Here is a 20,749-nt window from a genome sequence, read left to right as displayed (position 1 = left end):
ATTTTGAGCTAGGCCTTTGAGAACCAGCAGATGCAGGAAAAGCTCTAAAAACAGGTCACATATTTTCCTTTTGTAAAGGAAATTTACATTTATAAAGGCAATTTCCATTTGTAAAGATGTATCCTTCACCCACACCAGGAAGAAGAGGGCTCTTAATAACTTGAATCAGTGAAGAAGGTACCAATTGAAATCTGCATAACAAACCTTATTAAAAAACCCTTGTTTACCATACTTTTCCTGGTTATCTTTCCACAACATGCCTCCCCTCCCCCGAACCCCAAGCTCCTGTTTCCTTTGTTTAGCCTAAGATTATATATAAGCCTAAATTCTAACAACCCCTTTGGGTTACTCATTTAGGGATGTTCCAATGTATACATGCAAAATGCATAAGTCAATAAATTTATGTTTGTTTCTCTTGTTAATCTGTCTTTTGTTAGTCTAATTTACAGTCTAATCTCCAGCTGGAGAATTTAAAATGGGTAGAGGAAAAGGATTTTTTTCCCCTCCCTTACAATATTATGACCATCTCAGTGACAGAAGCTCAACTATTGGCGCTTTGGGATTTTAGCGAATTAAAATAACATGCTTGCTCACTTCTGAAATGTTCAAACATATTTCTCATCCCAGTAAATGGAATCTTTATGACATTGCAGTACTTAAAATTCCATTCCTGAATTTCCCAGAATGACTAGGAGAGCTTTCAGCAATCATGGGGAGAGAGAAAGAGAGACAAACAGGTAGGTAATCCACACCATTGGAAGGGATTCAGAACTAGGCTCCACAAAATGTACCACTTTGGCATGTGGATTATTTTGAGTTGAAGACAGTCAAGGCACAAAAGATTCAGGAAAGACTTTTCATTTCCCCCTTAATTGCCTCTAAGACTTGAGACAGAGGGCCTGGTCCAGGAAGACAGCTATTCCCAGAGATAAATAAAAAGAGTATGGTAGGCTGAGAGTAGGGGGGAGCTCAGTAGCTTCTGTTCTCTCTCTCTCTCTCTCTCTCTCTCTCTGTGTATGTGTGTGTGTGTTGTTTTTGTTTTTCAAATTTCTCTCCCTCTCATATTTCTCTGGGGGGGCATGATAAGCATTTGTTTACTAAGCTTTTGCTCTCCCCATTTTGCTCTGAATTGTCTTCCTTCCCTTTGAAGCCCTAGAGCTCTACTTCCTTCTTACCTCAGGGTGGCAGGTAAGCCTCAGTTCTTTGACTGTCTTTGAGCCTTTCAAGTTTTTGTGGGGCTCCTATATGTTTGAAATTGAATTTGTGGTTAAGAGGAAAATATGAAATAAGATGAAAAAAATGTCCTGATACTATACATTTGTGATAAAAAATATCAGGATGGTAAGTAATTATTACCATATATGCTAATAACAATACAGTCTCCTAATATATATGACAATAACTAGGAAACCTGGGATGGAGGTAAGAAATTGAAAAATCGACTTTTTAGTAAACTGTTCTAGCACAGTTCTCTCAGAAACTAATAAAGCAGTGAGAAAATAAAACCCAGAATGTTTGAAAAATGTGATTAGTAAGATTTCCCTCTCTGTTTACTAAATAGTCCACAAACATGAAACTTAAAACATAGTCTTAAAACATGGCAGAGGCGCCTGGGTAGCTCAGTCGTTAAGCGTCTGCCTTCAGGTCAGGTCATGATCCCAGGGTCCTGGGATTGGAGCCCCACATCGGGCTCTGTGCTCAGTGGGAAGCCTGCTTCTCCCTCTCCCACTCCCCCTGCTTGTGTTCCCTTTCACTCTGGCTCTCTCTGTCAAATAAATAAATAAAATCTTTAAAAAAATGAAATAAGATAAATGGGAGTGGGAGAGAATCAGTACAATAACCCTATCATCTCTGACAAAATAAAATAAAACTTGAACTAAGAGAAAAAGAAATAGTTTAAAAAACTGTATTTGGAAATGCAAAAAATCTAAGACTAGGTAACTTGGATTAAGGAAGAAGTCATAACTAAAGTATAAAACATTTAGAACCGAAAATAATTTAAAATAGGAATCAACAATATTCAACCTAATTAGTAAACACAGAGATACAAAAAACAATAAGATATAGCCTTATGCTTATGTAAAAGGTTAAGATTAGCTAGTATATAATTATAAGTGTTAAGAATATGGGTAAATGGAAGAGTAAAAATTGGTACAAAAATTCTATAGTTCAATTGGGTAAAACCTTATGGACCCAGTGACAGGGAAATTGCCACTTTTGAAAATATATCCACTCCCATCACACAGATTTCAAAAGAAATGTAGAAGCTGAAGCATCTTGATATCGATTTTGATGGTAAACATTGTAGGTACCTTACATATTTTTCATAAAGGATGAATACATACCATGGGGTTCTTATATAAGAGTCATGAGCAACAAATTAGGTGTGCATTAACCAATATAGATATATTTAAAACATGAGATACATAACATAGTATTTTTATGCAAATCAAAAACATGTGCACAAATGAAATAATTTATATTCCTAAAAGACACATTTTTTAAAAAGATTTTATTTATTATTTGACAGAGAGACAGTGAGAGAGGCAACACAAGCAAGGGGAGTGGGAGAGGGAGAAGCAGGCTTCCCACTGAGCAAGGAACCCAATGTGGGGCTGGATCCCAGAACCCTAGGATCCTGACCTGAGCCGAAGGCAGACGCTTAACCGACTGAGCCACCAGGCGCCCCAAAAGACACATTTAAAGCATTTTATAATAAATGCTGGTGGATAGGAGGAGGAACGACATACAAAGGAAAAAGGTATCATAGAACAGAACAAAACAAGGAAGGGAATTTTGCAAGGAACAATGATGACAATTTGCCATAAACTGATCAATATAATTAATTCAGCTCTCTGAACTTTGTCTAAGAATTTTTTAAAAATGAAATTATAGGCTTACAATTAATTATAGGAGAATTAAATTTGCTTTCTTACAAATAAAAATATTGAAGATTAGCTAAAGGAATAATCAACTGAACTACAGAGGTGAAAAAGCAGATACCTGGGAAAGTGCCCATTAAATAGTTTGAAGTTTTGAGGTGCCTGGGTGGCTCAGTCGGTTGAGAGTCTGACTCTTGATTTCAGCTCAGATCACGATCTCAGGATCATGAGATTGAGCTCTATGTTGGACTCCATGCTGAGCATGGAGTCTGCTTAGGATTCTCACTCTCCCTTTCCCTCTGCCCCTCCCCTCCCCCCACACGCAAACATGCACATCTCACTCTCTCTCTCTAAAATAAATTATAAAGAATTAAATAAATAAATGGTTTGAAGTTTGCCTTAGAGTTACTTCTGAGACTAAATTTTGGTAAAGAGGGAAGAACTGGGGTCTTTAGAATGGAAAGATAATAAGCAAATGCAAAATACATCCAACACTCTATTTACTTGAACACAAAGAATGTGTAATTAATTAGATATATAAGATTTTGTGCCTTCTCCAGTACAACTCTACAACCCTATGACCAGAGCAAAAAAGCAGATAGGTGAGATAATTCAAAGACATAGATAAGATTTATAAAATATTCAGAGGGTAAAATGTTCTTGGTTCTAGAGATAGAAATCATGAGTGAGGAGGAAGGCCCATATTACAAAGAGTAGATTAAAAGTTGTAGAGAAATAGAAGGGAAAGAAATGATTTAAGGATTTGATAATACTTCCAATGAAACAGTTTTAAAATATCTTTCTGAAAATCTATTTAAAAACTATTACATAGTTTAAGTGTGATTTTTGATTATGTCAGTCAGGTGTTGCTAAGTTATGCAGCAGCAACACTTTGAAAATCTCATTGGCTTACAAAAACAACTCATTCTTGTTACATGGTGGTGGCTCCTGGTAAGCTGTATCTCTTCTCTCCTGCATGAGTTGTCTTTATTCCAAGATTCAGGCTGAAGAAGCAGCCCCTATTTGAGACATGAATTTTTTTGTAGCAGAGAGAAAGAGCAACATGGCTGGCTCTTAAATCTTCACTGGTTCTTAAAACTTGTATTCAGTCATGCCTATGTTATATCCAATCACATCCCAGTGCCAAAGTAAGGCACATAGATCAAGTCCAACATCGGTAGGATGGGGGATGTATATTCCTCCCAGTGGAGATCCAGTAAATCTCACAGTATGAGGGGAAAGTTCTTCAAGCCCGGAGTCATTTTTTATAAAGAAAAGTTGGGAAGAAAAAGCAAGACCTTTGACTCAACTTTTATTAAAAGGTAGGCTCTTTCCTCAGTATCTCTGATAATGTCTGTCAATTATGAATCCTTGCTCCTTTACTCTCTGGAAATCTATTAGAAACTAGGAATGACAGACCAAGTAAGTAGCAGCATACTGATAAATTCACAAATTACTTATGAATGAATAAAGCTAAAAAGAGGAAGCAGAGCAGTGGGAAGTAGTGGGGGGTTGAATGGTTATTGCAAAAGTACAGAAATAAAAGGAATCTGTCATGTTCTTCACTGGTGGCTGTGTCGACTCTGTTAAGCAGGACACCAACCTCATTGAATTATGAGGGACTCTGCCTTAATCTGGCAGTTGATATGATATGACTTTTAAAAAATATTTTTAGTTGGCCTACAGAACATTATATTACCAAGACTTTTCATTTCATCTTATTGCTATTGACAATAATAATAATACTATTAACAATAGTAACAAAACTAATATTGGTATATTATCTCGTCATTTAAAAACACTCTCTTATAATCCAATTTTGTTCTCAAACAAATCCTGTGTGATACAATTGTTGGCTATTCTCATTTTACTCTTCTACTCCATCCACTGTTCCCCTTTCTGTGCCATTTTGTGCCTTGCCTAAGATGAGGTAGGCTGATTCATATTGTTTTACCTGGACTCCATGGTCTCAGACGTACAGTTGGGTTTGGTCAAGGGGAGAAGTGGGAGGTCACATGGCCATGGAAAGAAGACCTTTATCAAGGGACTTTCTGTTTTTGTTTTTTTGTTTTTAATTCCAAGAGCATCGTAAGCAGCAGGCAGAAGGCAGAGCACTTTTCGGTACATCAGAAGGACTACCTGTAAGAAAGGAGTTATAATCCAACCCCCTCCTTGAGACAAACGAAGAAAAAAATTACTGGGAAAGATAAATAAAAAGGCTTCTTCTGCCTCTACTCTTCAGAGATTAAGCATTCTCTGTTGAGAAAGAGACACCTCATAAAATTATGAGGGCTCAAAAGATAAAATCTCTATTCCCAGTTGCTTTGGGTAAGATTTTTTTCCCATATCCTTGCCATGCTATCACCATCACTATCATTATCCATGCCATCGATAAATGGTATGTTTTATTTATTTATTTTTAAAGATTTTATTTATTTATTTGAGAGAGAGAGCACAAGTTGGGGGTGAAGTAGGGCAAAGGGAGAGAGAGAAGCAGGCTCCCTGCTCAGCAGGGAGCCCGATGCAAGACTCAATCTCAGGACCCTGAGATCATGACCTGAGCTGAAGGCAGACACTTAACCGACTGAGCCACCCAGCCCGTCCCAAATGGTATGTTTTAAAGGGATGTTGTGAATTGTTTCAGTTTATTGCAACATGAAAACTTATAAATCTGAAGCCTCAACATGTCGGTGATACTCACAATGGTTATCCATGACCCTTTAGATATATAAAACATGGCCATGGCCACCAAACCTTCTCAACATGCCCAGCTGCCTTTTTAGCTGTCTTAGATGCCTATGTCATAGTCACAAGGTGAGCCTGTTTAGGTCAGCCAAGGTCTACCCAGATCATTGCTTGGCTTTATCTTAAATTAATTTCCTAATGGAACCCTTACTGTGGAATTTGCAACAATCTATTTGGGAAGGGGGGAGGAGGGTTACTTATGACAGCCTTCTCTTTTATGCCAACCAAAGTATTGCCATATAAATTAGTCCCTCCAAACGGCTTACTCCCTATAATTAACTCTGCTCTAGGAATAGCTGTTTTATAACTGTTGCAAATCAAAGTACTATGCCACTGAATTACTCACTTGCCAGGAGACCGTGACATCTCATCCATTAAAGGGATGATGTTTGGGATGATGTTTAAAAGCAGCCTCTTCTCCTTTTCTTTCTGAAAGAGTGTTTCACTGAACAGATATTGCCTTGAGTTGTATGGAGGGAAATGGGAGTTGAATCAGCAGCACTTGTACAATGTATATAACTCTTCTGTTACTCTCCTCCCAGGAGCTTTGGAATTTGTGTGGCTTAGCAGACTGGAGGCTGTACTGATAGAACTCAGAGTGGGTTGAGAGCACTGGAATGTCTAAGAACATACGAGGCTCATAGTCTCCATTTTTCAGAATTTACCTCTTCAGAGGCAGACAGTGCTTTTGAGGACAAGCCTAATAGTCCCCAATTCCTTGGATGTTCATTGTGAAATGCTATTATCCATGTTAAGGTAATTTGCTTAATATGGATATAATACACAATGCTATCAAAATTTTCACTGAAATGTAGTCTTCATAAATGTCTATTACCATTTCAACAGTTCCTGATTCCAGAGTTTGAATTAACCCCCTTGCAGATGAGTCAAAGTTATTCTGCACAGTGCAGCTGTGTATAGTTAGTTGCAAATGGAGTGGGGGCCACGGGAGCATCAGTTACTCACAAAGGCCATGCAGTCCTCCCATGGTCATATGGTTTATGCCCAGACAGTGTGTGTCACACAAAGGATGTCTCCTAATTATGAAAAACTCAATAGCAGAATAAAACTTATGCCCCTAAAACTGGTTCATTATTTGCTTCAAGTTAATGCTATCAGTGTAGTATGTTTAGTGTATCTGGGGAGATGTTTCCACTTTTTATGCCTCTGATGAAAGTAGCTTTGTTTTATCCCATCTGTTGTTACAATCAGGAGTTAAGAAATTTTCTGTGCTTGAGACACAAGATCTAGTTAATGCTAAATTAATGTTAACAAATTTGAGGGATTTTAACATGGGGATTTGAGAGAAGAATTAATCTTTGAATAGCACACAATTTCAAAATGAAGATAATTAAAATTTTATCTTTGATTTTGCAAATAGATTTGAAGAAGCAGGAGGTCAATGAAAAAAGCAGTCAATCTTGGCAAATGGCTTTTTCCATTTCTTACTTGGTCAAATCCCATTCTTCATATTCATCCTGCCAGTTGATTTTTGTTCTTCCTGTTCAGGGGTCCATGTTTCAACTCCTTTATTGGACTGTGAGCTAAAGGTAAGAAAGGAAGCTCCATTCAACTCTATTCCCCCTCCAGTGCCTAGCATATTTTATAGAGTAAGTGTTTAAAAGCTGTTTGTTGAATGGAAGTATGATTTAAGTGGTGGTGATTTGCATTGGCTAAATATAATCCACAGTTTTAAAACAAATAAGTAAACATATGCTGATTTTTTTCTTAACAGATCCCCTACTCTGTTTACCTTAGACCTCTCCTAATTTCCTTAAGGTGTATTTTCCCCAACCTTAAGATGCCTGCCCGTATTAGGTAGTTCTGGTGACTCTTTGCCTTATACTTATCATTCAAAAGGTTGCATAAAATTTCCTGTGCCAAGCCTGCAAAAGTTGGGTTAATAAACCAGATGATACTTTGCACACATAAATCCAATATACCAACATTATCCAATTTTCAATATGCAGAATATACTCACATCCGATTTTTTGGGGGGAAAAATAATTCTTGGCCTGAAAAGAAATGCAAATAGATGTCCTAAATTTGCAAATATTTGCCTGGCACTGACACTAGATTTATTTAATGCCATGACTTAAGCATATTTTAATAGATTCCCCACATAAAAAAAGACAGTGAAAGAGTTTGGCCTGCTCAAATAAAATGATGAATAAATAAATATAGCAGCTAATAATAGAAAGAAATATGACATAAATTACGATAAGCTGGAAAGTAATTGTAGAAGTTTATGGTTATTGGGCTGAATCTAATATGATGTTAAATTTCTACTGGCATTTCAAGAGCTGTCCTAATTAATCAATTGGTAATTGCAGCTATGATTACTGGCTGTGATTATGATTAATTGCCAATTTTGATTGATCCTCCAATAATTCTGGCATGTTCTTCAATATAGAATCTCTGCTGCATTAAGTAGGATTTTAGAAGCAGAGTTATTAAAAGCAAATAATCAAACCCTTCACTCTCATTATGGATCTGTCCTCAGGGGATAAGATTTGTGATGGTAGAATCATGGATAGATTTGCAGTAGGGGAAAGCCAAGAGAGGACAACATTATGCCAGAGATTATTTTAATAAAATAGGCTCATTGTGGAGATGGAGTATACATTTTATAATGATTCATTCACTTCAGGCTTACATTCATTACACCCCCTATTAGTTGAGCCTCCTTCGTTATAACAGTATGATCTCTTCAGCCCAGTCCAATCACTACTACCTTTCTTAGTCCTGTGGGGAGTGGAGATAAATATCTCTGTGCTTTTCCAACTGTCACATAAAAAGTTGTTCGTTATCCAGTTCTTTAGGCAAGTGTCATGAACCTAAGGTCACAAACAGGAGAAATATTTCTGGGGTTACATTATAAATAAGAAAGCCTTGAAAGTCATTTTTTCTAATATGTCACTAACCTGGTGCCAGGCGGAGGTGTACAGCCATATTAACTCCCAAGGGTTATACAGATTTATATACACATTTATATATCTCATTACATATAATTTATATGTAATATGTATTAAATACATATATATTACATAATGAATTATATTGCATTATACACATTTAATCCTCCTAACAACCCTGAGAGGGAGGTGCTATTACTAACCCTTACTTAGAACTGTGAAAACTTCACATTAGAGAGGTAAATAACACAGCTAAATCCATGTAATTAGTAGTAGGCAGTTGAACAAAGGACTTGAGCTAAACTCACTACAGCTCCAAAGCTCAAGCTTTTAACTATTAGGATATTCTGCCTGATTTTCAGAAAAGTGTAGAAGGCCAATTGTCTTGTCCCAGTCTTACAAAACAATGGACCAGGTAACCAGGGTTTATAGCAGAGTTTGGACTTGAACCCATCAGTGTGTTGCTGAAACCCTTTCCTCCACCTCCTGCCTCCACCCCATCTTTACTTTCAGTGTATTTGCTTCCCCACAGTGCTATGCTGGGAGAGCCTGATCTTCCAGCTCTGCATGATGCCACCCTCATTCCTAATTCTGTGGCCAGTATATGGACTTGTGTTAGTTTCCTATTGCTACTCTGAGAGATTACCATAAACTTAGTGGCTTACAACAACACAAATTTATTATTTTGTGGTTCTAGAGGTTCTAAGTCCAAGATCAGTCTCATTAGGCCAAAGTAAAGATGTCAACAGGGCGGGTTCCATCTGAGGCTCTTGGAGACAATATGTTTCCTTGTCTTTGCCTTCTAGAGGTGTGTACATTCCTTGGCTTATGTCCCTTTACCCCGTCTCAAAGCAGCAAGCAGCACAATGTTATCATATCTTCTTTACTGACTTGCTTCTGTTTTCACATCATCTTCTGACTCTGACTCTCTTGCCTCCCTTTTATGAGGAGACTTGTGATTATGTTGAGGCCACCCAGATAATCCAGGATGATCTAGGATAATCTTCCCATTGCAAGATCTTTAATTTCATCACATCTTCAAAGTCTCTTTTGCCATGTGGGGTAACATTTTTAGGATCTGGGGATTAGGACACAGACCTCTCTGGGGAGCCATTATTCATCTGCTACGGACCTGTATGTGGTCTCCTCTGGAATGTCTTGCCCTTCAATTTTCCGAAAGCACACCCATTTTCCTGCTCTTGGGATTGGATTAATAATATATCCATAACTTTAAAAAGAATAAGAACCATAGTTCACATGTGTCCATGAGAGTGTCGTTCCTGGTTGGCAAATTTTGGAAGCCATATCAATACCATTTATTAAAGGCTATTAGTTCTCGAAATAATGATGAAAATAATAATGGAAGATGAAGACTTGCTTATATCTTAAGTAAAAGAAGCAGGATACAAGATAGTGTCAGCCTTGTAACATTTATGTATTCAAATAAGTCTATAAGAAAATATAGGAATTTGAGTTTGCCAGATGATGGGTGATGGGTATTAAGGAGGGCACATGTGGTAATGAGCACTGGGTGTTATACGCAAATAATGAATCATATTATGCTACATCAAAAACTAATGATGTACTGTATAGTGACTAACATAACATAATTAAGAAAAAGAAAGAAAGAAGCAGAAGCAGTCTTTGATTATTAAAATTTTAGAACTTTGGTTCATGACATTGAAGTGTATAAGGGGATACTCTTAGACTTTCCCATAAAAACAGAAACGATATAAACTCAATCTTGAGAAATGATGCCACATTTAAAATTTTGTGAGCTGCCTTAATCTAATACACGTCACAGAAGGAATTGAGCCAAATTAGCTTTTTTTTTTTTAACTCATGGAATCATGGAATTGTGTAATTGAAGGGGTTTTAGATTTCTCAAAATGTGTTTCTGAGAGGCCCTACTGGCTGTGGGATACCTCAGAGATCATAGTCAGGAGCAGCAGGAAGACTGAATGAGTCTTCCCCTCCACTCCTGCCTGGACCAAAGCAATCTACAGTCTTTATTTTACATGTCCATTTGCAAAAGCATTCTTTGGTTGTAATATTAGAGAGGCCACTGTTTTCATACAAATGTATTTTGTCCCCAAATCCCCAGAGAGATAAATTATTAGTCCAAAGTCACACAACCTAAAGCTCCTGATCAGACCCTATTTCCTTTCTACAGGTACTTAGCATTGTCTTAGGGATACATGTAGATGTGGTTCTTTTGTGAGTATATCTTGTCTGATAATAAAACAGATACCAACTACCTAATGATCCAGAAGGTTGGAACTTGCACCATGTTTTTTACTGTGTGAAATCATAACATCATTAAATATTAGAGCCAGAAGAAATCATTTTCCAGTTCTCTCATTTTGTAGGATCCATTGATCCATGGAGGTTAAATGAGATTTTCTAAGTTCACTCAATGAATGAATGACAGCATCAATGCTGAAATTCCAGAGGAGTGACATTATACCACACTTCTTCCCTTTGGTGTTAGTTGTTGTTATTTTTCTTTTATTTTCTTAAATGAACATCTGTATAATTACTCGAGTCCACCCTTTTCTTTTGACAATAACTATAATAAATATTGCCAGGATAAAATATTCAAGTAGTAAAGATTTAATTGCTGAATAATTAAGAACTGGAAAAGGGAAAATAAGGACTACAATTTACTTATCAAGTCAAGTCAATCTGCAAGAGTTCCCAAAGACATACAATGATTTCAGAAAGAACTAGTCTAATCCAAAGCCTGTTTTGACATAGGGCAACCATTTCTCTGAATAGAAACAGCACCAAGTTTAGTTTACTTCCCAAAGTAAATAAAAGCTGTGCTATTCAGGATTCCGGGAGAGGAGATGTTGTATGTGCCACACATCTGATCAAAGTACTTAACTCGGGCACAATTGTGGCTGAAAATTAAACTTGAGATTGATGCTTCTTGAGGTAAGAGGAGCCAAAGTGGAGGAATTACCTCCCACTCACTGAGTAGCCCTTTCATCTTGAACCCTTCCCAGGTATGCCAATGGCCTTCTCCTTGAGTCAAGGGTTCTGGCCTCTGATCTCCATCCAACAAGATAGGTCACCCACTCACTCTCTTAGTGAACCTGATCAGTAGTGAAAAAAGAATGAGTGCTTCAAATAAGGAAAAGAAGGAGACAAACATTTGGAAGGTCTTGTGCTGGATACTTTATACATTATATCTCAGTCAACACACAGCAACACCCTAAGGGATAGATTTTTGTATGAGGATTCTTTATATTGCAAGTGACAACAGAGTCATAATGAAAAACTATGTTAAGCATATATGGGAGTTGAGGGTCTCATGTAGCTGAGAACTCTAGGAGTTTCAGGCCTTAACAAATGCGAGTCTCAGATACTTTTCTTTCTCTCTCCCTCTCCCTCTCTTTTTTTTCCTCTCTCTCTTCATGTTATAGCATTATTCCATGCACAGTGGGATGGAATAGGCCACTGCACCTTCTGGGCTTAAATCACTTGAATAACTCAGAGGATGCTCGTTAGCCTGTCATGGGTTATGTCACCATCCTTGTGCCAGTCTTCATAGCTAAGGAGATGGATACTAAGACTGATCAAGTCTACATCCCATGAACAATGCTGAAACAAGGGAGGGGCTAGAAGATGACTGGAATGGAGGTCATATTAAATGGGAGATGGAGCAGTTTCCCAAAAAAAAGACTTCTGCCAACAGAAGAGGAGGGCTACTGAGCTAGCAAATGTGAGGAAGTGTCCATTAGAGTGGGATGTTCCCCATGTCAAAATGAGTAAATGAAGTATCAGAGAGGTTCCATTGTGCTTTTAAAGTTCGTAGGACTAACTCATACATGAGAGATGAGAACTGGAGCTGGTTTATCTGATTCTGAAGTCTGTACTATGTCTCCTGTGGGCCCTGTGCCACTACAATATTCATAGACCCTTGGATGGGATAGTTTCTTTTTTAAAACATTAAAATTACTCTATTCAGTTTAATAATAGAACTAAAAATTGTGCTATTGAAGTAGAGAAATTATTATTTGGGGGGAATATAAGTGTTTAGCAAGGAGGTTGGCTTTCATTGTGTTTTAAAATGTTTTACAAGGGACATCACAGTCTCTTAAGACCCTTAGAGGAGATTTTTATTTTTTATTTTATTTTTAATTTTTTTATTGTTATGTTAATCACCATATATTACATCATTAGTTTTTGATGTAGTGTTCCATGATTCGTTGTTTGTGCATAACACCCATTGCTCCACGCAGAACGTGCCCTCTTTAATACCCATCACCAGGCTAACCCATCCCCCTACCCTCCTCCCCTCTAGAACCCTTAGTTTGTTTTTCAGAGTCCATCGTCTCTCATGGTTCGTCTCCCCATCCGACTTACTTCCCTTCATTCTTCCCCTCTTGCTATCTTCTTCTTTTTCTTTTTTCTTAACATATGTTGCATTATTTGTTTCAGAAGTACAGATCTGTGATTCAACAGTCTTGCACAATTCACGGCGCTCACCATAGCACATACCCTCCCCAATGTCTATCATCCAGCCACCCCATCCCTCCCAACCCCCACCACTATATTCTGCTACATTGTTTCCTGAGATTAAGAATTCCTCATATCAGTGAGGTCATATGATACATGTCTTTCTCTGATTGACTTATTTCACTAGGCATAACACCCTCCAGTTCCATCCACGTCATTGCAAATGGCAAGATCTCATTCCTTTTTATGGCTGCATAATATTCCATTGTGTATATATACCACCTCTTCTTTATCCATTCATCTGTCGATGGACATCTTGGCTCTTTCCACAGTTTGGCTATTGTGGACATTGCTGCTATAAACATTGGGGTGCATGTACCCCTTTGGATCACTACATTTGTATATTTGGGGTAAATACCCAGTAGTGCAATTGCTGGGTCATAGGGTAGCTCTATTTTCAACTTTTTGAGGAACCTCCATACTGTTTTCCAGAGTGGCTGCACCAGCTGGCATTCCCACCAACAGTGTAGGAAGGTTCCCCTTTCTCCACATCCTCGCCAACATCTGTCATTTCCTGACTTACTAATTTTAGCCACTCTGACTGGTGTGAGGCAGTATCTCATTGAGGTTTTGATTTGGATTTCCCTGATGCCGAGCGATGTTGAGCACTTTTTCATGTGTCTGTTGGCCATTTGGATGTCTTCTTTGGAAAAATGTCTGTTCATGTCTTCTGCCCATTTCTTGATTGGATTATTTGTTCTTTGGGTGTTGAGTTTGATAAGTTCTTTATAGATTTTGGATACTAGCCCTTTATCTGATATGTCATTTGCAAATATTTTCTCCCATTCTGTCGGTTGTCTTTTGGTTTTGTGGACTGTTTCTTTTAGAGGAGATTTTTAGTGGCTTGAAGTGGTTTTTTACGTGATATGAAGACTTTTCTCACTTACACAGCTCATCATCAAAAAATTAATATCTTAAGTGTTCAAATGGGGTAAGACAATTCTTTCATTCCTCTATGATGCTAATAGGATTTCAAATTGGTCCACCTTTTTGGCATGGGGAAATTTGGCCAGAAGAATAAACATCCTAAAGAAAAAAAAGAATTTTTTTTTTTTTAGTTAAAAAGGAAAAAAGAAAGTACCCTGCACCTTTGGAATTCACTTTAGGGATTTATCCTACAGAAATAATCAGACAAGTACATAAGTTTTATTTCACAAGGATTCTCCAGTGTTAGAGATAATAGAGAACATGGAAACAAACCAAACATGGAGAGGATCGGCTAAGTAAATTATGCAAAAATGCCTAACATTTATTGAACCCAAGCAATGTGCTAAATATTGTACATAATAATATTCAAGGCACTTATTTATCTCTTTTCATCCTCACAATCAACAGTCTACAAATTAGATTATACTGTTGGCTCTATTATCTTCCTCTTCAGTTAAAAAAAAAAAAACAGAGCAAACAAACTAATTTGGAGAGAGTAAACTAAATATCAAGGATACTTATTTTTTAATTAGCAGAGCCTGGCCTCAAATCCAGGTTTATCTGACTCCAAAACTCTTGCTTTGAACCATTATACAGTATTCTTATTTATCTATTCAATGGAAAAAATAAACTATGATTAAAAAATTTATATTGACCTATATAAATATGAGAAGGTATTTATGAAAATTATTAGGTTAAAAAAGCAGGTAACAACTGAGAATGCATATTAGGACCCTCATAATTTTATAAATTAATATTTATTTGTATGTATTTATATGCACTAACTTGTTAAGCATGATTATGTGTAATGAATACAGGAACCTCTCTGATACTTTGTGTAATGAATACAGGCCGTTTTTACATTCCTGGTTTTATTTTTCTGTAATGAATTAATTATTTATAATAAGCATGAAATACTTTCCTAATTATAAGAGTAAATTAATTACTTCCATTTTGAAAAGAAAAGAAGTAAGTATTTTGCCCATCATTTCTCATCTCATTTCATCTACCTTGGTAATTCATCTTGTCAGATACTCTAGTCATTGGAATTTAGATCATTCCCTATTTCTAACCAAACCTTCGCAACAGGAAAGGTTTGATACGTAGGATACTAGGTACCTGGTTAATAGGATAACAGAATTGAATTGCTGGGGCACAAAGCTCTAGCTTATAACTGAATCTTCATGCTTCTGCTTGGGAAACATCAGCAAGGGCTAAAAATAATTTTTAAAAATGAGTTCATCAAATATTTTCAACCTCCAGAAAGATTCAGGATTCATTCGACTCTGGGAAATGATTATTAGGCTCTCTGGTTAATCCCCTGCTGAATTCCTATCTTGCTAATCTGTGCTGTTCCGTGAATGATTACAAAGCTCTGACTCACTAATGCTCCAATATGAAAAATAATCATTATTATTCCCTTGACCAAGAGTACTTTTGAAAAACTGCAAAATATTCCTCTGCATTTTAAAAATGGAGGAAAAACTATAAAACTAAAATTGTTAAGAAAGAAAAGAAATGGCTTTAATTGAATAATTTTCTTAATGAAGAGACAGTTTTGAAGGATTTTTCTGTCTTTTGTATTTCTGAAATTACAAGCAGAAGTTCTGAGTTGTTTCTGGCCTCTTTCTTTCAATTGCAATAATACTAGGAAGACCAAACAAGGGTTAGAATCACATCCAGATTCAACACCTTCCATTGACAGACAACTAATGGATAGGAAACATGTTTTTTTCATGATGTAAGAAAGCTTTCAAACAGGATGTCAAAACGAAGATGGGTTTTGGATTTTACAGTGACATTCCACTGCATGGTCCCCTATGACTTCAGTCCATTTTTCTCCCTCTGATATTACAAGTCCACAGGGAGTCTTGCCCCAAATTCGTGAATAACAAAATAGCTTTTAAAATGCTCTTGAAGTTTTTGGCCTAATTGTTAAATCTGCTGCCATCATATGGTGACAAATGCGGAGAATAAGGTCATTCATAGCTCTTAAAGCTGAGATCCTAATTATATTTATAAAGGGGCAGAAAAATCCCCTCTGCTTTTTCTCTAACATTGGTGTAATTCCCCAATACCAATTATACAGAATACATATCTTCTATTTTACAGAAATAAAAGAAAACCAACAGAACACCAGAAAACCAACAGAACAAATCCTATTCTACTTTGAGATTCATGGTCAAATTTAAGATATTTTGAGAAAGGGATGCCCAATAGACTGAGCTGACAACTTCTGATAAGACGTAGGCAGGAATAGAGGTTAGGATCAATATATGACGGCTTTTAAACCTGACAGATTTGCAAGCACTCTCTCCACCTGTGATTTCCTGCCCACCAAAGTTCCTCCTGACTCGTGGCTTTCCTACCATAGACATTTCTTTGCTATCTAGAAATTTCCTGACCTCACACGTGCAACACTGGGAAAATACTTCCTTTGCATGAGGGTATTTGTAATAGAGCTAGATCATAATCGAATCACTGAATATCAGTTTGCAAGGACCTTTGGTGATTATCCCATTTTAGGGATGTCAAGACCTATAAATACAACTACTTTCTCCCAGTCATTGACAAATTCAGCACTACAACCAGCATCTCCTGATCTTTTTCCCACCACCCTCTTTTGTCTGCTCCTTGTCCAGCTGTAGCTAACAATCAATATAATGATAAATGTTATATATCAGCTTAACAATTGAAAACCCAAACTAAGTACAACTGGCACCCACTTAAGTCCAGTTTTTGCATAGAGTCAGTCCAAAGGAAAAACAATCCAGTAGAAAACTATTGCCGAAACAATTTTAATGTTTACGTGGTCTCTGGAGAAAAATGGCAAAAGGTGGATGGTAGTGGGGGCTGGGAGCAGGGATGGTAATGAGCAGGAAAAAGGGGAGAAGACATTTTTATTTAAGCAGTCGTTCTCAAATAGGGAAAATTTGGCCCCTCAGAGAATATTTAGTGTTGACTATAGACATTTTTGTTTGTTACAACAAGAGGACTGCTCCTGGCTTATAGTAGAAAGAGGCCAGGGACGCCTCCATCCATCCCTACAATGCATAGGACAGTCCTCCACAGCAAGGAATTATCCAGTCCAAAATGTCAATAATGCCGAATTTGAGAAAATCCGTTCTTAAATATAACTTTGAAAACTTATTTCTATCTATATCAACTGTGGGGCTCCCCCAACTTTTCTTCCCTACACTTTGAATTTCCATCACCAATTCTCTTCATGCTGAAAAGAACTCTTTTCTCTTATAGCTCTTTCTTTTAGCTTTCTGTGCACTTTGATTTAAATCTTTGCCTTCATATTCCATATCTGCTATTTCCTTCCTTTCCCATTATAAACCCCCCTTAACTGTGGTACAAAAAGCAGAAATCCTCTCGGAAAGACGTAGATAGGATTATTGTCAGTAGGCAAAAGGGAGGGGAGAGGAAGTTGTGGACATTTACACATCCATAATGTCATCTTTTGCTTCATTATATCAGATATACACACATCATCATACACATCTTAAATGACCAGACAATGAGAAATCTCTACATTTTTATATTTCAATTCCTGGCCATGGTATTGAAATTACAGACTGATTCCAGAGTTTCCCAGCATATGCAAGAAAAGAGTTTTCTCTGTGTATATGGCAGAAACCAGAATGTGAAAAGAAAGCAAGTTGAGAGAGCCAGGGATTCACAGGGGACTTCAGACAGAATGTAAGGATGTTCCATTGGTTCATAAGGTGACCCTTCACTGAGGTAGCTCCATCTCCAGCCCCACTTGGGTTAGAAATAAAAGTTGCCATTTGTAGGAATAATAAACTCCTTGATCCTATATTCTCATATAACATGAAAATAGATAAAGGCAATTTTTTGAATTGATGCAAATGGACAATTGGAGGGAGAAATAAAACTTTATTTCTAGAAGATGGGTATGTATTCTTTGCTATTATCAGTTGCAGTACAAAACACTATGAAGCAAAGATCTTAAAATGTTTATGAACCACATGGGCCTACCAATAGGTAAGCATTTTATGTGACCATTTTACTATATTATGAAAAATGTGTTAGAGAAAGTTTGGTTTATCCAGGAAAATGATACTCCAGGGAGAAGGATATAGATGAGTCCAATATTTCTTTTTTTTTTTTTCTTAAAGATTTTATTTATTTGACAGAGAGAGACACAGCAAGAGAGGGAACACAAGCAGGGGGAATGGGAGAGGGAGAAGCAGGCTTCCTGCTGAGCAGAGAGCCCGATGTGGGGCTCGATCCCAGGAGCCTGGGACTATGACCTGAGCCGAAGGCAGATGCTTAACGACTGAGCCACCCAGGCGCCCCTCCAATATTTCTTTTTTAAAAAGAGTTAATTAGTGGGGGTCTGGGTGGCTCAGATGGTTAAGCGTCTGCCTTCAGCTCAGGTCATGATCCCAGGGTCCTGGGATCGAGTCCCGCATCGGGCTCCCTGCTCCTTGGGAGCCTGCTTCTCCCTCTGCCTCTCTCTCTCTCTCTGTCTCTCATGAATAAATAAATAAAATCTTTAAAAAAAAAGATTTAATTAGTTATTCATTTATTTGAGAGAGAGAGAAAGAGAGAGAGAGAGTGAGCAGGGGTGAGGGGCAGAGGGAGAGAGATTCCTGAGACCCCTTGAGGCTCGAACGCCTGACCTTGAGATCAGGACCTGGGCTGAAGTCAAGAGTCGGTCACTTAAACAAGTGAGCCACCCAGGCACTGCTAGATGAGTCCAATATTTTTAAACCTGCTAACTTTTTGATATATAAAAGATTCTAAAGGTACATTCATATATATCAATACAATTCTAGATGTCATGGCTTCTCTTTTTCTCTTCTTTTTTTTTTTTTAAAGAGTTATTTATTTATTTTAGAGAGAGAGAATATGCTGGGGTGGTGGGCAGAGGGAGAGGGAGAGAGAGAAAATCTCAAGCCATCTCCCTGCTGAGTGGGGAACTGAGGTAGGGCTTAATCCCAGGAACATGAAATCATGACCTGAGCTGAAATCAAGAGTCTGAACCAACTGAGCCATCCAGGTGCCCCCTCCTATTATTCTTAGTAGAAATTTTGTAATCAATAATTTTAGAATAAATTATGGATTATTTAAATGTAGATATATAAGTACGGAAACTTACTTTTGAAGAGCCCTTCATAAATAAACTAAATAGTAGGAGATTATAACAAAATGTTTAATGTCATTTTACACGTATTTAACTGATTATTTTGCAAACACTAAAAATAATGTTTCTGAAGTATTTTAAAGAACATAGGGAAAAACAGCATGCACAAATCATCTCATTCTAGTTTTATTAAATATAAACTTACTTTTTTTTAGAAGGAGAACTTTTATAAAAATTCCAAAATGGTGATATTATCATTATGACTATGATGATGAATAATTTTTACTTTTTTCTTTATTGCTATGCTTCCAAAATTTTTTCTTGCAATGAAAAGATTTTACTGTGAAATGAGGGGAAAAATGAATGCTATTTTTAAATGGGTCCTATAGAGAAATTTTTCTTTTTCTTTATCTAATGCATTGCTAAAACCATTTCCATATCAGTTCCATCCACTCTATCTTGGAAAACAGGGAGGAAAATGCATCTGTAATAAACGAGGACAGCAAACAACAAAATGTGGCCAAATCTATAAATCCCTTTGCTTATTAGCAAAGCAATTTTTGTGGCTGCAACAGTTAGAATCAATTACTGTAGACTTTAATACTGTAATGTGGATGGAGTCTTAACTTCTGAAGTTGGAACTTGGGAAAAAGTCACTTGCACTGAGCAGAGGGGCTAAGAAAAAAGACCAATTTGATAAAAAATGAGTTCATTTCACGAACCATTGTGCCATTATCCTGTGCTTGAAGATAAGCAGTTTAGGCAGGGTCATGATTTAGCAGTCTCTTGAGACCCCTGCTGTCTAATTAGCATGGCTCTCAAAAAACTGAGCTCAGCTTATTTCTCTTTGGGCCTATAGGAAAGGAAGGCGTGTTTTTCTCTACTGTCAGCATTATGCTAGTTTATTAGTCCTGTGTTACACGTGTTACAAATGGGAATTTATTTTTGGCTCCAAAAACTCAATGGGCAGAAATTCGGGCAAGATAATATCTCCAAAAGAGTCAAGAATAGCACAACTTTCTAATGCTCAGGATCCAGGAGCAGAGCATCTCTGGTGTTTTAGTTTTGCAAACCGTGATTTGCAGTGCTTTTGCAAAGCATCATACTGAGCCAGTCAAGGAGTTCTCAGAATCCTGTCATTGAAGAGGTCACCTGGTCATTTGAATTTTGAGAAATGTTGCTTCCAATAGTGATTGTCTTAATCTTTGGATCTAGGGAAAGATATTCGGCATATAAAGCCTACAAAGAACTGCTAATAATGAAGCAACCCATATATGTGACCAGGACAGCAGTGCAGAGGTCTCTTTTCATCTACAAACTCTTATGTGGTGGCCTACTAGAAATCTCCATTTGAATGCCTCATGCACAAGTCAAAATAACTTGCTAAACATTGAACTCTTTGTTTTTCTTCGTTTCTTTCTTTCATTTTATTGTGGTAAGAACACCTAACATGAGATCTAACTTCTTAACCAATTTTTAAGAACACAGTATAGTATTGTTAATTACAAGCACAACGTTGTACAGCAGATCTCAAGAACTTAGTCATCTTGTCTAACAAACACTTTATGCCCATTGGTTAACAACTCCTTATTGAACTCTTGATCTCCTAATCTGGTATTTTACTCATCCCAGTGAAAGTT

The sequence above is a fragment of the Zalophus californianus genome, chromosome 11 (genome assembly GCF_009762305.2).
Source record: "Zalophus californianus isolate mZalCal1 chromosome 11, mZalCal1.pri.v2, whole genome shotgun sequence".
Classification (NCBI taxonomy): domain Eukaryota; kingdom Metazoa; phylum Chordata; class Mammalia; order Carnivora; family Otariidae; genus Zalophus; species Zalophus californianus.
The sequence above is the reverse complement of the archived record's forward strand: the minus strand, read 5'-3'. Positions refer to the sequence as shown.